Here is a 12,790-nt window from a genome sequence, read left to right on the forward strand (position 1 = left end):
GTTTGGAAAACTAAAAAGACTACACAATGAGGCCTGTCAAGATTTATTGACATGAACGTAACATGCGTCACAAAGAGGCTACAGCACCATCTAGTGGGAAGAAATGTCACACATGCACATATGTCCTGCAGTAACACCAAACTGACCTGCATTCAAGTGTAACAGGGTCACATTTGCAACTGCAATCTGTATCTTTCACTGTCTTTTTTGCTATAATTACACAAGATGTAGATGTTTACAGTTCAAAGCCCCTCCTCCTTCCTCTGTTTTGTCTTCTACTGTGGTTATGTTTTACCTCCTCCCCTCTAGCCTTATCTCAGATTCCCATGTGGGAGTGGTGGGTAAAATTGTTTTGGCCAATTTATTTTCTAAATCCCATAGCCATCTAATTAATGATGTTTTGTTGTATTCCCCCAGAAAATCATTAAGTGTCCTTTAGTATCTGTTAATATACTGATTTGAGTTGGATTTCACGATAATAGTCATTGCAGCAAGTTCAATTTACACCGCAGGAAAAGCTAGCTGGCATGCTCCATATTATTTAATATTTGTAGGAGACGGAGTAGTCTGTGGTATTCACATGTTGGCTCTGTTTGTCTGTAAGCTTGCTATAATAAATTGAGTTCTAAATGAAAGGTTTCACTGTCCTGTTTCATCCAGCTGACCAAGGGAAACTTATAGAAAAGGAAAAACAATAAGTGTATAAAGTGTAATTGGGCTTAAATTGAGTCCTGATAATAACGACTTGTAGCAAATAATGACACTGTGATGACAAGATTGAAGAGAGTGTGTTTTTTCTGTTTTTCAGCTGACTCAATCACAGAGCCAGCTAACAATGAGAACATATGTCTTCTCTGCTGGGACACGATGACATTTTTATGAACATTAACCGTCATTACCTAAGTTCTAAAAAACAGTGGCATGTGGTGGTTTCATACTAAATTATGTGTGTATAATGATACATTCATGTTCATACAAAGCTGTTAAAACCACAATTAAAGGCATCTGGATGCTTCAAACTAACTACATTTTTCCTCTGATCATGTCTTTTGGAAAGAGTTTATAGCTGTTCTGTCTTGTTAAAATTCTTGAAATTCAATAAAAATAATGAGAGACAGAAATCAGTCTGAACAGTCTGTTTCAGAATGTAACAAATATAACTTGCCAACAATCAACAAACAAGTGAAGAGGCTTGCATATCCAACTCATGGACATGTCCCTAAAAAGATTATGAATTATCCCTTTGCGAGATTAGATAGTTATTACATAGTTAAGGGATATCTCTGACAGGCAGTTAGCTGCTATCTACTAACTTATGCCTCTTCCACAGTCACATGAGTGCTCTGGTTAATAAATGTATTCTCTGACTTCATCCGTCATCTTAAGTGTTAGCTTACAAGTTTTCTCTCTCATTACACAAGCTCTGAATCTCTGCAACCCACCAGCTCAGGAACAAAACGCGTTATCATGATGTTGTTGTTGTTGTTATGATGCTAAGATATTTGCGTCACTTCAACCTATACCAACAACCCAGCCTTTGTATTTCAGAGAGAAACTACACCCTCGTCATCACCATCTAGATACTGGGTAAAAGACATTGTCTCACAAACTATGTGTCAAGCATACAGAGGCCTTCTGGACATCATTTAAATGGCAAAATAAAATAAAGTTGATGGCTAACATTAAAATAAATTAGCGTCAACTCTCAAATAAAATTGGGCTTACAGTAAGGGCAAAACTGACAAACTGCACCCAGTGCTGAACATACAACAAGATAATCTATTGAAGAGGAAGTCACTGACTAAGTACATCATCAACTTGAAAATGTCCCTGCTTTGCTGGAATAGTATCTGCCTTCGTTGTTTATGAAGCTGAAGTGAAAGGTGCCGATAAATTCCCTTGAACTATCTCAGATTACAGCCAAATTAGCAACCAAATAAATATTGGCTATAGCTATAGCCGATCCAGTTGGTCATCCAGGGTGGGTCAGCAGATCTACAACTTGAGGTGGTCTTCAGCTCCCATTTGAAGGAGTCAGCTGGGAAAACCTCACTGCTCTCTAAGGACCTGCTCAAATAAAAACACTTAAGATACTTCAGAGGATTAGGGAAGCTTTTGTCCACAGGACTGTAAGTACCTGGAACAAACTCCAGATATGGTCTCAGGGTCGATCTGGATTAGTTTAATCTGACCAGAGGATTGCCTGTAGATGTGGTCTGAAGCTCAAAGTCAACTTTTGACCATAGATTTGTCCTGTCAGGTTTGAGTCTGGGCAGAGTAACAACCACAGATGGCTACATTCAACGGTCTTTAGACTAAGGTTATTTGGAAGAAACTTTGCTCCCTTCAGAGAATTCAATGGTTTATTATGCCCATATGCCTGCAGACACACACAGATAGTCAAGCATAAAGGATGCTAAAGTGGAGCTAAAAATGATTCTGCTTGTCCCCTGGGTTGTTTTATCAGTGTCAGTGGAAAGTGTTGCACTATAAGGGCAGCGGTTTTTGTGTGTGTGTGTGTGTGTGTGTGTGTGTGTGTGTGTGTGTGTGTGTGTGTGTGTGTGTGTGTGTGTGTGTGTGTGTGTCAAAGAGAAAGAGCTATTCTTCTCACAAGATAGTGACTCACTGGTGACAACAGGCACTGCCCTTTCTTATTTTGGGATCAAAATGTGGGATAATACATGCTTCATGTTTCACACAATGATTTTGTGTATCCCTAATGAATTTATGTAAAAAAATATGTTTTATTTTTATTTTATTTTTTTTCCTCTTTCTCACTTAATTGTTTTGATTTGTGTGCATGTCTGTGTATTTATTTCTAAAGATGTTGCTGCTTCTTTTTTTTGGGGGGGGGGGTAATTTTCTTTTGACTGTATTCATTCAACATCTTACGTTGAAAACATGTTTGTTGAAATGAAATGTTAACTAAATGAATGAAGCAACTCTTGGAACAAATGAAAAACTAAGTATAAAAAATATGTTGCCATTTGGATCAAGTATGTCATGGTTGGAGACTCGTTTTTTTAAATGCCACACATTTAAAGTAATCACAAATCTATCAAAAGAATCATTGGAGAGTTGGTGCACTTGAATCCTTTCAAAAAGCTTTTCTTAGCTTGAAATGTAGATTTTAAATAAAAATCACTAACTGTACAGTTGGTGCCACAACATTTCCAAACAGTCAGTTTTAAGTGTGTCACTGGTTAAGCAGGAGGGAAACAGAGGGCTGTGAAAGAGCATTGATATTTGATGACCTCGGGGAAGAAGGCTTTGGTACTTTATGGTCTATTTTATGACTGTTTCTTCCTTTATAAGAGGTCCAACGGGGTCATATTTAGGAAAGAAGAACTTGAAGCCATTTTCTGCTTTAATAAAAGATTAAAATTAGTAAATCAGTTAGTCTACTAAGAACTAAGGGGCCAGACTAAGAGTGGTTCAACAAATACCCCTATGAAGTGGCATACATTGAAGCAAGCCACCTCGCCCAGAAGAGGGAAACCGGGGCACCCCCCTGGAGCCAGACCCAGGGGGGAAGCTCGAACTCTAGCATCTGGTGGCCGGGCTTTCCTCCATGGGGCCCGGTCGGGCTCAGCCCGAAAAAAAACACATGGTGGACTCTCTCTTTTTCTGGAGTTGCCCAGGGTGAGAGGCGCCGGGCGAGTGTGGGGATACTCACAAGCCCCCGGCTGAGCACCGCTGTGTTGGAGTTTTCCCCGGTGAACGAGAGGGTCGCCTCGGTTGGCCTCAAGGAGGTCTCAAGGAGGTTCTGGCAAACCGTCCAACGGCTCAGGGAAGGAAAGCAGGGCTTGCCCAGGCTGTTATCAGCAGGGGTGGAGAACTGCTGACCCCAACTGGGGACATTGTTGGGCGGTGGAAGGAATACTTTGAGGAACTCCTGAACCCAGACAACACGTCCTCTGAAGAGGAGGCAGAGTCTGAAGATCCAGGGGAAGCCTTACCACTAACCTTGGCAGAGGTCATTGAGGCAGTTAGAAAGCTCCTCAGTGGCAAGGTGCCAGGTGTGGATGAGATTCACCCCTGAGATGCTAAAGGCTCTGGACATTGTTGGGCTGTCTTGGTTGACGCACCTTTTCAATTTCGCATGGAAATCTGGGACAGTGCCTGTGGAGTGGCAGACCGGTGTGGTGGTTCCCATTTTCAAAAAGGGGGACCGGAGGGTGTGCTCCAATTATCTGGGTATCACACTTCTCAGCCTTCCGGGGAAAGCTTACTCTAGGGTGCTGGAAAGGAGGCTCCGGCCGATTGTCGAACCTCGGACACAGGAGGAACAATGTGGATTCCGTCCCGGCCGTGGGACAGTGAACCAGCTTTTTACCCTCGCAGGGCTTCTTGGGGGAGCATGGGAATTTGCTCATCCAGTCTACATGTGTTTGGTGGATTTGGAGAAGGCTTTTGACCGTGTCCCTCGGGGGATCATGTCGGGGGTACTGCGGGAATATGGGGCCGTTGGTACGAGCCATCTGGTCCCTGTATGACCAAAGTGGGAGCTCCTTGGCACAAAGTCAGACACGTTCCCAGTGTGTGTTGGCCTCCGCCAGGGTTGCCTCTTGTCACCGGTCCTGTTTGTGATCTTCATGGACAGGATCTCAAGGAGCAGCCGGGGGGAGGAGGGTTTCCAGTTTGGGGACCTCAAAATCTTGTCTCTGCTTTTTGCAGATGACGTGGATTTGTTGGCTTCCTCAAGTTGGGACCTCCAGCAGGCATTGGGGCGGTTTGCAGCCGAGTGCGAAGCGGCTGGGATGAGGGTTAGCACCTCCAAGTCCAAGGCTCCTCCGCATCGAAAAGAGCAAGTTGAGGTGGTTTGGGCATCTGTTAAGGATGCCTCCTGGACGCCTCCCTTTAGAGGTTTTCCAGGCACGACCAACTGGGAGGAGACCCCGGGGCAGACCCAGAATGCGCTGGAGGGATCATATATTCTGTCTAGCCTGGGAACGCCTCGGAATACCCCAGGAGGAGCTGGAAAACGTTGCTGGGCAGAGGGAAGTCTGGGTTGACTTACTGCGCCTGCTACCACCGCGACCCGACCTCGGATAAGTGGAAGAAAATGGATGGATAGAGTTAGTCTACCTCTTTCTACTGTTGTCTTCGTTGGGTACAATGCATCAGAGAAGATAAAAAGGAATGCAGATAAATGTAGTCTATAAAATAATGTGTTCAGACAAGGTAAAACAAAAGCAGAAAAATTTATTGTGTAAGAGTGACAGATCAGGCTATAACGAGGATGTAATACTGGTGTCTAAGTGCTGATTTGCAGTCAGGTGTCAGACTGATGAAACACATCTCTGCGTCAGACTTATGTGTACGTCTGTGATAAGATAAAACACTGTGGCTGTCACAATCACATTCACACAAACTGAAAGGTGTCAGTTCCTTCTATCAGGACACATTAGCGTGTTGCCATTTCTGAAGCACTATTATCTGTCACACACCTCAAACACAAAAAAAGAACTATGCTGTTTGGCTGTGAGAGCACTGCATTGATTTTTTTCGGCTTCAGGTTGTTGTTTTTTTCAGCATGAGGGTTGTGTAAAGTCTCAGCAGAGAGGAGACAGGACAGTTCATCAATCTCACTAATTCACCGATTGACTGTTGTGACATGTTGTGACATCAGGATTCATAACAACAGGAGGCTACTGGTGCAATCAGTTAACCAAACAAGAAAATAACCCCATTTTGTGCCAAGGAGGAACAGACTGTGCAGTTAAAAATGTCATTTTAATCAATGCATGCAACACTTTTAAGATGAAAAGACAGTCTTTTTTTAATCGTGTTGTGTGTCTGATTAATTGAAAGTATTCTTTCCTATTGTAGATATTAGTCATTACAAGCTGATCACAACAATATAAAATTGTATTCAACTAAAAAACAGCAATGTCATAGTTCAGCTGGGCACTGTAGATTTGAAAAACTTCACTGAAACAGCAGTAAATAGTGTATTTATTGGGGGCTATTTTCAGTTAGGGATAAATATATATGAGTCCTGTACTCTCTGGTCTAGGTTAGAAGGAATGAAAGAATCTAGACTTGTGAGTAAGAATATGACAGCGTTTGTGTTAAAGGCGGACCATGCAACACGTCCATACAACAGGAAGTGATGAGGGATGGCTCTACAATTTGTGATGAACACTGATACTTCACGATACACCGTGTCTACAGCATGTAAGCTTTGAGTAGAGGTGTGAATAAGACATCTCCAAAGTCCAGCAAAGATATACTAGTGGCAGCAAGCAGGCTATTTACAACAGCAGGACAATATAATTTACTCAAAATAAACTGCACAACATGTTCATTGTAATAAAGGGTTTAAAATACAGGATACACAGACGATACTTTAGATCAAAGTCTCAAGTGCTGTTGTAAAAATATCCAAAATAGTCAAAAGTCTTAACAGAAGCTGGGAGGGCAACCAAGGCTCAAATGTTTGAGTGGTATCAGTAATGCCCACACATCTAAAGAAGTCAAGTGCAAAGAGAGAGACTTTAATACCAATATATGAAGGACAATTTAACAAGAATTAAATGTAACCGGTAAGTTAAGTGCAACCAGTTTTCAACCAATAACATGAGCATCACCAGGTTGAATAGATGTTTTCTTAATATTGAGTTCTTGACAAGTTGAGTCCCAATCCTGTGCAGTTTTTGTTGCGTACAATACATTTACACTCGAGCTATGTTTCCAACTCTGTACTCACCAAAACATGTGTAAATCTTCAAGGTATGGAAGACATGCTGAATGTATTTCCTTCATTATCAAACATTTGTCAGCTTGGCCCAAAAGTTTGAAAACTTTTTTTCTTCTTCTTTAGATTTTTATGGCGGTTGGCAAACAACGAATTGGTGCATTTCCACCACCTATTGGTAAGGAGTGTGGATCAGAATATCTAAGGTGTACCACTTTTCTGTATAAAGTTTGAAACCTGCTTGGATTCATGTTCACATGCTAGCAGCCTCTTCTTCTATGCAGCCCATTGCTGCATTTCTTTGCTCATTACCTCCACCTACAGATACGGAGAGAGTTATGAAACCAGGTATTTGCATCACTTATTGCACGGTGTACTTTGGTTACTGTTGTGCATGTTATTCTTCACCTGAAAGTTTGCACAGGTAGCTTTAATTCATATTCACATACAACAAAACTGAGAAACATGGAAAACTCAGCTCAGTTTAAATGTTGTCATACTTTAACTGCAAAGCCTGACATAGAAAGTTACATCTTAAAAACATAGCACAGCTCTTTCTTAATTTCGATCAAAACATCTGTTTGCAAACTCTGATGAAAATCCTCATTCAGTCTTCGTTATTTAATTTTCCATTCAACAATCTAGTGATGATGAATTTATTTATGTATTATCTGTCTTTACACGTAACATTTTCCCATAACTCAGCACCAGTTTTGCACTTAAATTGATTCCAAGAGCTGATTTGATCATAATAAAATAAAGTCATTCTTATTTGCTGGATGCCACTTCTGTACATCTCTGTATAATAGACACAATTAAATCATATGTAAGATTAGTTTTGAGGCATGTCTGCAGATATCAGGAGGATTTGATGTCAGGCTTTAGCGGCTTTGATCTTAAAAGAAACCATTTTTGCAGATACTTTTTTGTATTTGTTGTCTGGTTTTAACCCACTGAGCTGAGTGATTTGTGAATTTTTACCATGACACAACGTAAATGTAGGATTTGCAAATCAGTCTTCCCATGCAGCCACATTTACATGCACACACACACACACACACACACACACACACACACACACACTTGCTCAGTAGGTCACCAACTGCGATAAGTGTCATGTGCTGTGAAATAGAAAGTCTCTTTTAGCGAGAAGAGTTGGTTCTCACACACTGGAGGTCAGCAGACAGTTAAATCAGATCTGTATGTTTAAGATTGAATGACAGCTGTAGATTTATTAGTCCATGGAGGCAAACAAAACCTGATCTTCTGCTTCATTTTTGCCATCACCCTCCTGTCCTCTCACTTGATTCAGTGTTCAGTTTTTAAATTAATCTCCATTTCTCTGCCAAATATGAGTTATTAAATCAGTCACAAAGAATGTAGAGACGTCACAGATTTGCAGTTATATTCACAGAATAAAGACTGGTCTTTAACCTGTTTCAATTTCACATCAGTTCAGCAGATTCACTTTCAGACGCGGACAGTGACAGCGTGACCGAGCTGAGGCTCCAAACAGACCACAGGCTCCTCTGCATTTGTCATGGCTCAGAGTCGATTGGCACGATATTACAGAGCCTGAGGAGGAGGGTTTAAAGTTCTTGAATGTATGTGTGTGACAGTCAATGTGTGTCAGAGGAGGTCAGGGCAGGCGGTGTGGATTTCAGGGACCAGGAAAGGCAGGGGTTACGGGTCAAACACCATGGGAGGGGAACCATTAGATTTAAAGAGCTGCAGGGAGAGAAGTGAAAGCAGTGACCAGCTGAGGTAAAAGTCAGCAGGGTCAAAGTTTATAGTTAAAGGTGATGAAAACAAGTTTAACCTCTTACACCCCTGATCAAAACCATGTTTGTTGTCATTGGAGATCACAGTTATGCAGTTAAAAATGCTGATTATTTTGCATGAGAAACACAACACCTCTCACCTTATTTTACACACTTAAAGACTGATTTAATCATTCAGTTTCCATTCTATTTTTTCTTCCTTTCTTCTAGACTTCTAATAGAATCTCCTTCTCCTCCTGCTGTTGATAGTCATTACTCCTGCAAAACTGTAACCTGTAATCTCAATATTTCACAGTTTCAACAAAGGGAGGGAACAAGAGCATACATACATACATAAAGAGTATGAAGCAGTTTTATTGCATGCACAAAGATTGCACTGGTGTCTCACCAGTCAAATGATATACAAGTCATTACTCCCCGCTTGCTTGCTCGCAGTGAATTTTCCTTAATTTTTTCTCCGCTGGACTATGTGTCTCTTTTTTAACTATTTGTGTTTCTTTCCTTTGTTCTGAGTCCTGGGAAGAGTTATTATCATCACCACCAGACACATTTTTTATTTTCAGTCATGTTTTTTTCCCCTCACCCTTTCCTCCCCTGTGTATGTGTATGTGTGTGTGTGTGTGTGTGTGTGTGTGTGTGTGTGTGTTTATCTGTCTTTTGGCTCAGACCCAAATGAAACAGCAGCTAATTTCCTCCCATCTTCATCACATTATTTGTCCTCTTCAGCTCTGTTTGTGTCTCTTACACTCACTGTTAAGATCACTTGCACACAGGGCCATATCACCATGTGGCTGTATTTGATTTGTGAGATAGTGCAGAGTTGATGTGCTGTGGGAGCTGTTCTTAGATCGTGGGAGAGGTGATGTCAGGAACTGTAAAAGGTGATGAGACAAAATACAATCATATTTGACTCTGTGGTGTCGTGTTCTGTATTACGGGAACATTAGTCACTCTAACATTTACTGCTCCTCTGAATGAATCGTATAAGCCCTGCCTGTCGCCTTTTAAAGCTTTTACTACATTTATTACCCAAGAGTTCTAGTTTCATACACCCATGAGTGATTACAAAATCTTCTTTTATAAGAGCTTGCACTGTTCAGAAACTTGAGAGCCATATTCATTGTTACTGTATGAATGCAAACGATAAAATACAAAACATATTGCATAAGTAGCATGCAACTCCAAGGTACCTCCAAATCCACAAAAAGAGATGAATTCATATTTGCTATAGGTGGAGATGAGGTGCTTTATGCAGCTGACAATGACAATATTTGATTTTCAAAGTTCAAAAAATGCCAATCAAGCAAACAAAACAATATGAAAACATTATTAGAAATGGTTCACCTACAATTTAGGCCTGCCCCCTGAAGAAGGTCAAGAAGGGACACAGGTGACCTTACTTTTGTTTTGTTTTTTTAATGCTGCATTGTTGTACTGAGAGCAACACAGGGACAACATCGAGCAGGTTGTAAACTTTGAAAACAAGTTGGAAAAATTGCAGTCACTGTTGTTTTTTGTTTGGTTTTTTTTGGAGCCAAATTGCATATGTAAATCTGGGGTATGAACAAAACATGATGTAGGTAATCCATACGTCCATAATGATAGATGTTTGCATGTAAACATACTAAATGGTTCTAGAAAGAGCTGCTTCTTTTGTAAGGTTTCCTCGCCAAAACTCTTGCATTTCCTCCCATTTTGTTGAGTTTCTACAATTCTACTACAATTCATTTAGCAGAGGTGGAAACAAAGAAATCTCAGAACCTAGATAGTGGACAGACGACCTTAGATATAAGGCCACCTCAGGGGCAGACGGGGACGAGGAACACTGAGGCAGACCTTGTGGTCAGACACAGAAGACTGTGGCTAATTCTGAGATTAGGACTGGGCTGACAGGTCAAAGACAAACATGGTCAAAATCTGGAAATAAGTCCAAGTGAGATTGCTAGAAAGTTTAACATACAGTGCAAAGAACAATCAGGCAAGGAGTAAGTGAGCAGGAGAGGGTTTATATGCTGCCTTGATTACTGATGAGTAGCAGCTGTGTACACTGGTGAGCTGAGTTAGCTTATGAGGTGGAAGTAGCTGGAAGTCAGCGTGGAGCAGAGGCAGGGTGAGCGGAAAGATACAGAGAAAGGGAAGATGAGCAGAACTGTGGCACATACATGAAATATTTTTAACACATAATTGAGCCTGTAGGTCACGTTCTTCTGTCTCTCCCATCATCTGCCTGCCTGAATTTCTATTTGCCTCTCAAACAGACACACACACACACGCACGCACAATGTAACACACCACATAACACACACAATGTACACAGCAGACTCATTAAGGTAACTTCTGTGAAATCATGTGATCAGGGATTCTGCGCTTCAATTGCCCGCGGATCATACACTGTCTCCAACAGCTCATTGGAGGCGCCTTTGACACACACACACACACACAGACACACACATACATACACACACACACACACACACACACACACACACACACACACACACACACACACACACAGACGCTGATGGGCAGATACACAAAGAAATACGCACACACATTGGGTGGTATGTGCAGTCGCGATATTATTTAATGGACTCACATGGTCCGGAGTTAATCAGCTTTGCGTAAGTAGCTGCCAGGTCATCCATGAAGATTTTTCCTTGTTTTTTTTTTTATTAATCATATGATTATGACTCACTTTTTTTAAGAGTCTGGAAACTTTAGTGGCTCGGAGCATTTTGTTATCTCCATAATTATTATTAGCTTCATCATCATTACAATGACAAGCAGCAGCAGCAGCAGCAAAACTATGATCTATAATTTAACACCATGTCCACTCATATCATTGACAGTTCTTTATGCCGGCCGAGGCTACAATAATTACTTTAATATAGAAACAGTAAGATAAAACAAAGACCACACATACACACACACACACTCACACACACACACACACACACACACACACACACACACACACACACACACACACACACCATTAACATATTGACTGAGTAGTATCAGTCCTTCTATCTCAAACTAAAGGAATTATTTTTAATGAGAAGCACATGACTGTACAATCCTGGTTAAGATGACAAGGCTTCTTGTTGGAGCAGCCCAAGCGCGCACACACACACACACACACACACACACACACACACACACACACACACACACACACACACACACACATAGGCTACTGGAAATTGTCAAACATCCTGACTGCTAAAAGGGAAATGTCTCTTGTCTTTAGGTTTATTTGCTCAGGAGAAGAAACAGAAGGTCTCCGATGAAATATAAACATATTTCACTTTTAATAAGCCTCTGAATACAGTAAAGAATGAAAACAGGCTATGATGTGAAACACAAGCAGTGAACAAGGAGCTTTTGGTTGACCACACAGTTGGCTGTATCCTTCTTTTGTTCACTGTAAAAAAAAAAAAAGAAGCTATGATGGCGCAGAATCAGAGAGAAAGTGAAGTTCAGAGGTGTGAGATAATGAATGTCCGGGGCAAAAGTGAGAGGATTCAGAGAATTTCTAATAATTATAATAACTGTATTCATAAAGTACTTAATAAAAACAAGTTACACATTGCTTTACAATTAAAACATAGGAAAAACAAATACACGTGTCGATGAATAATCAAACAAATAATAGGCACATAAACTGGTAATTGAAATGAAAAAAGATAACTGTGCCTAATCAACGGACAAAAGCTCAGTAAAGAAATCCCCCTTCTCAACCAGGAAAAGAGAAGAGGGGAAAGCAGTGAGGAGAGTATACTGAGACAAGGCAGAGGGAGTAATAATAAGCACATGAGATTTGGAGTCGTTGAGCTGCAGAATACTTTTTGACATTAAACTCTGCTGAACAGTCATATGTGAAAGATTGGTGCCAGTTTTTAGCAGGACATGCAGTTAAGTGTCATCGGTGTAACAATGAAAGTCTATGCCATGCCTATGCAGGATTTGTTTGGATTTGATTTAGAAATTAACTGAGGATGAGAAGTGTAGGATGGATACAATTACAGAAAAATACTTCATCCAGATTGTCTCTATAAAAGACGTGTGTTTCTTATTGTCTGCCCTGAGAAGAGAAAAATCACTGCCCTCTGTTAATGTTCAAATTCTGTTTTCTCTCTCTCAAACACACACATAGTATTGTCTGTCTTTCACCGTCTCTGCCGCCTTTTTCTATTATGGTGCAACATCCAAAGAGGTCATGTGCTAAATACAGATTCCAACAGAAACATGTCTTTGAAGCCCTGATGAGGCCAGAAGGTAATGAAGAAGAAATGAATTGAGGTGGTTT

This window comes from Labrus mixtus, chromosome 2 (assembly GCF_963584025.1).
Source record: "Labrus mixtus chromosome 2, fLabMix1.1, whole genome shotgun sequence".
Classification (NCBI taxonomy): domain Eukaryota; kingdom Metazoa; phylum Chordata; class Actinopteri; order Labriformes; family Labridae; genus Labrus; species Labrus mixtus.